General features: G+C 50.3%; 1 pseudogene across 1 annotated transcript; it reads left to right on the top strand.

Moving 5' to 3' along the window:
• The first annotated feature begins 1,148 nt into the window (after window positions 1-1,148).
• LOC306814038 (olfactory receptor 14A16-like) lies at window positions 1,149-3,623 on the top strand (annotated as a pseudogene). The gene is made up of 2 exons: window positions 1,149-1,320; window positions 2,671-3,623. The product of its transcript is annotated as an olfactory receptor 14A16-like (transcript).
• The last annotated feature ends 1,952 nt before the right edge of the window (window positions 3,624-5,575 follow it).

Raw genomic sequence — 5,575 nt, 5'->3', positions numbered from 1 at the left:
AGAATTGGAGTCCAGGATTGCCCAAAAACCTCTCAGAGAGTCAGACAGGAAAGTAATATCCTAAGTACTTTTAAAACCTTGAGTATCTCAAAGTATTAATGAGCCCCAGTGAGTGTCAATACAAAGCTCTCAAGGGACTCGTTAAATCAGATAATTGTGGCCATGATTGCATTAAATACTTAAAGACTTGGTGTCAAATGGGAAATTCCAAGTACCTAAAAAAACCTGAGTACCTTGAAACATTACTGAGCCCCACTGAGTATCATTACTGACAAAGGCTCTCAAGGGACTAATTAAGCAGATAATTGGAGACCATCACTGCTCAAAAACCTCTCAGAGACTCAATGTCAAAAAGTAGAACTTAAATTAACCCTTAGTGCCTTGCAGCAGTAATGAGCCCCATTGAGTGTTGTTACTGACAAAAGCCCCCAAGGGACTAATTAAAGCAGATAATTGGAGGCCATGATTGCACAAATCTCTCAGATACTCCAAGGCATAAGCAAAACCCAAAGTCCTTTGAAAAACCTGCAGTCCTTGGAAGCATGAATGAGCCCCCAGGGTCATTCCTGACCAAGGCTTCCCAGGGACTGGTCCCAGCAGATCCCTGAGGCCACTGGGATGTGGGGGGATGCTGAGGGCAGCACAAGGGGTCACAGTGGCCAGCCTTGCTGGGGCTGTGCCAGGAGGCCCCAGTGGCTCAGGACAAGGTATCTCCTCCCAGCCCTTGGTGGCACAGACCCTGCTGTGCCCCAGGGCACCAAGACTTGGCTTCTATTTGTGCCCACCTGTCATCTCTGCCTACAATTTCCTCCTCTGACTAGAACATGGGGACATTTTCACACTTCTGTTCCTCAGTGGGATCCATTAAAACTTCAAGCAACTTTGGAGTTTTAATCTGACTTGGAATTCTGGAGAGCTTTCTACACCTCCCTCTCAGGGACTGATATTCATGGCCTCAGCAGAACCCCCCAAGAGGGTCATTACATTCTTTGTGCTGTGTCTGTGCTGCTCAGCTGGGCTGGGTTCCTGGTGCAGAGGGTCACCTGAGCAAACAAGAAGAGCTTCAAACCACATTTCTCTTGCTGAGCAGCTCTTCTCCCAGACCAGCAGGGCTGGGGCTCTGACTGCAGACACCCCAGGCACAGCACAGAGGCACAGAAAGCTTCAATCAGTCAGGGCTGGGAAGATGCTCAGAAGTGACTGGGGCAGAATCACTCCCAGCCCTTGACACAGGAAGCCTCTGGCTGCAGGACAAGGCAGCAGCAGCTCCTGCAGTGATCTCCTAAAGCTGGAACATCCCAATGCCTACAGACTCTGTGAGTACATTCTCTGATTCTCTCTTGTCTAGGAGAAGCCAGGGGTGCCCAGAGCTATCCTGCAGAGCAGGGTCCTGCAGCCCAGGGTCCTGTGATGGGGCAGGTGTTGCCCGATGCCCCAAACAGAACACAAACTAACAGAGTTAGTTTATGCGGTGCTTTATTCAGGGCCCGAGGAACCTGCGGACTAGCGTCCAAAGTCAGGATCCCACAGTTCCCTTTTTCCATCAGGTTTTTATACCTTTTTACAAAGTGGTCTACGTGCAGAAATACACATTCTTCAAAACAATACAGATACATAAATCTTGCAGGTATCATTCCTAAAAGTTATAAATTCTGCATGCTTGTCTACTCAGAACTATAGGCTACCCCCCTTAATCCCCCTTGTATGTTTGCCCATCACCAGAACCCTTTATTCATTATTATTATGCTTTAGCCTTTTCTTGAAAGTTTCTAGATGTCCTATATGCTCTACTAAATCCTTTGATTATTGTTTTCACAGTTCTAAATGTTCTATATGCTCTACTAATTCTTTTCACTATTGTTTCACAAGGTAGGTTCTCAGGGCCTGTCTGAAAACTGCAGTTTTCTAAGCCTTAGCATGACTACTACTATATCTACATTAGTCCTTTTTCTCATTATTTCGGTATCACAGGGACTCTTCTGCCAGCCAGAGACAGCTCTCAGCCAGCACTGGGAGCTCCCCCAGCAATGGGGGACAAGGTCTGGGTGGAAGGAGACAGATGATGAGGCTTCGAAGTGCTCTACTTGTGTGGTGCATGGTGCATGGTACAGAACTGCTGCTCCCAGCAGGACATTTAAATCCAGAAGATTTCCAATGAGATTATACAGGAAGCAAAGGAAGTCAGAGGCTGTGAAAATGAAAAACTCTGCTTTTTTAATCTAATGCTCTTGGTTGTCTGGAGGGAAAATTGCACATTGATACTCCTTTCTCACTTCAGATTGAGAAATTTAAAAAAATAAATTTCTCTCAAGTCCAAATAAACATGGAAAAGAACAAAATCCTCACAGGGCCCCTTACAGGCAGCATCACTGTCGCTTTTCCAGCCTCCTCAGTGTTACTGTGACTTTGCCATCAAAGCCTCCAGACGCAGCCCTGAGCAGTGCCCCGTGTTGTCAGGGGTCTGCAGGGCAGAGCTGAGTCCCCAGGGCTGGGCTGGGCTCTGGCAGCACCAGCAGTGCCCAGCCCTGGCACAGGGAAGCAGCTGCTGGCAGGAACAGTTCCAGGCAGCAGAGCCCTGGGCAGGCAGTGGGGAGAAAGTGCCACCAAGCTGGGCTGGGATATTTAAAGTCTTCTCCAAATCAATCTATTCCATGATTACTTTTCTTACAGATTCCAAGACACAGCAAATGTCCAACAGCAGCTCCATCAGCCACTTCCTCCTGCTGGCACTGGCAGACACGAGGCAGCTGCAGCTCCTGCACTTCTGCCTCTTCCTGGGCATCTCCCTGGCTGCCCTCCTGGCCAATGGCCTCATCATCAGCGCCGTAGCCTGCGGCCACCACCTGCACACCCCCATGTTCTTCTTCCTGCTCAACCTGGCCCTCACTGACCTGGGCTGCATCTGCACCACTGTGCCCAAAGCCATGCACAATTCCCTCTGGGACACCAGGAACATCTCCTACTCAGGATGTGCTGCTCAGGTTTTTCTGATTTTCTTCTTTCTTGGAGCAGAGCACTCTCTCTTGACCATTACGTGCTACGACCGCTACGTGTCCATCTGCAAACCCCTTCACTGCAGGACCCTCCTGGGCAGCAGAGCTTGTACCTACATGGCAGCAGCTGCCTGGGCCAGTGGCTTACTCCATGCTCTGCTGCACACAGCCAATACATTTTCCCTGCCCTTGTGCAATGGCAATGCTCTTGGCCAGTTCTTCTGTGAAATCCCACACATCCTCAAACTCTCCTGTTCACAGTCCAAGTCCCTCAGGGAACTTGGACTCATTGCAGTTAGTGCCTGTTTATAATTTGGTTGTTTTGTGTTCATTGTTTTCTCCTATGTGCAGATCTTCAGGGCTGTGCTGAGGATCTCCTCTGAGCAGGGACGGCACAAAGCCTTTTCCACCTGCCTCCCTCACCTGGCTGTGCTCTCCCTGTTCCTCAGCACTGCAGTGTTTGCTCACCTAAAACCCCTCTCCATCTCCTCCCGATCCATGGATCTGGCCCTGTCTGTTCTCTACTCAGTGGTTCCTCCAGCCCTGAACCCCCTCATCTACAGCCTGAGAAACCAGGAGCTCAAGGGTGCAGTGTGGTCACTTATGACTGGAGGATTTCAAAAATATTAAACTGCTGTCCAATTTCTGCAAATCACTTGTAATAAGAGTAATCTTTGATATTTTTTGTTGATTTTGTTGTATGTTTTTTTTTCCCCATTGTTTTTGTTTTAAATATTGTCCAAAGATAAACGTCATTATTTCTACCCTTTCTCATTTTTTTTTCTCTCCACCATTGTCGTTTCTCTCCACCAGCGCCGTAGCCTGCGGCCACCACCTGCACACCCCCATGTTCTTCTTCCTGCTCAACCTGGCCCTCACTGACCTGGGCTGCATCTGCACCACTGTGCCCAAAGCCATGCACAATTCCCTCTGGGACACCAGGAACATCTCCTATGCAGGATGTGCTGCACAGGTGTTTCTGATTTTCTTCTTTCTTGGTGCAGGGTATTTCCTCCTGACCATCAGGTGCTACGACCGCTACATGTCCATCTGCAAACCCCTGCACTATGGGACCCTCCTGGGCAGCAGAGCTTTTGCCCACATGGCAGCAGCTGCCTGGGCCAGTGGCTTTCTCCATGCTCTGCTCCACACAGCCAATACATTTTCCTTGCCCCTGTGCCAGGGCAATGTCTTGGGTCAGTTCTTCTGTGAGGTCCCACACATCCTCAAGCTCTCCTGCTCCAAATCCTACCTCAGGGAACTTGGGCTTCTTGCTGTTAGTGTCTGTTTATCATTTGGTTATTTTGTGTTCATTGTTTTCTCCTATGTGCAGATCTTCAGGACTGTGCTGAGGATCCCCTCTGAGCAGGGACGGCACAAAGCCTTTTCCACCTGCCTCCCTCACCTGGCTGTGGACTCACTGTTCTTCAGCACTGCCACATTGGCCTTCATGAAGACTTCCTTCATCTCCTCCCCATCCCTGGATCTGGTGATGTCATTTCTGTATTTGGTGGTTCCTCCAGCCCTGAACCCCCTCATCTACAGCCTGAGGAACCAGGAGCTCAAGGCTGCAGTGTGGACACTGATGATTGGATATTTTCAGGAACATTAAACTACTGGCCAATCTTGAAAATTACTTGTAATAAAGGTCATATTTGATAGTTCTCTTTGGTTAAATTTTGGAGAATCTTTTTGCTTTTCTTCTTTAATATTGTCCATGTAGAAAAATCTTTACTTGTGCCATCTCTCATTATATTTCTCTCCATCTTTGCTGTGGCCTATGACTGTCTTAATGAGTGTCTATGCTCCTGGTTGGCTTTAAATGAATTAAGGATCTCCCAGTAAATTTCTCCAGAAATGCCCCTTTTATTTCCTTCTCTGGAGTTGCAGCAGCAATGTCTGTGTGCAGAGCTGGGACAGATCAGTGCTGGCACAGCAGCTGTGCCCAGCAGCAGCAGCTCTTGGTGTTTCCAGTGCTGCTCCCGTGCCACTGCCCTGCTGCCCTCCTGCCCCTCGTGTTGCTGCAGGGCCTGAGTGCTCTTGAGACCGGGCACAGTTTTGGGGGTGGCAGTGCTGGGGCTGCAGCAGGGACAGGCCATGGGCACTGCTGGGGAAGCACTGACACCTCAGGGCAGGGCCTGGGGGCTCCAGGCTCCTTGGCCAGGCTCTCTCCACAACACTTGGCCAGGCCAATGTTGAGTAGAGAAAACCCCCATGAGCAGCCCCAGGCTGGGGGCAAACAGCATGGCTGGTGCTCTGCAAGGTCCCTGCAAGGGGGAGACCTTGGCAAGGAGCAGCAGAGCAGGGGCTTATCCATCCCCACTGCTGGACAGCCCAGGGCAGCGTCCCAGAGCGTCCTCATGCACCTACCAACAACATCCCCCCTCTGCAGCCCTGGCCTCTCCCCCAGCTCACACATGTGCCGCATCCTTGCAGGCACAGACACGGCAGCACTGGCTCAGGAGCCCCTGTTTGCACTGCACAGAGCAGGCATCAGCACCCCCATGGTGCTGCTGTGGGGAGATGGAGCTGAGTGAGCACAAATGGCATCAGCCCCTAGGGCCAGCAAGGGCTGGGGGCTG

The sequence above is a fragment of the Erithacus rubecula genome (assembly GCF_903797595.1).
Source record: "Erithacus rubecula genome assembly, chromosome: 34".
Classification (NCBI taxonomy): domain Eukaryota; kingdom Metazoa; phylum Chordata; class Aves; order Passeriformes; family Muscicapidae; genus Erithacus; species Erithacus rubecula.
Note: the sequence above shows the minus strand (reverse complement) of the source record. Positions and strands in the feature narration are given on the sequence as shown.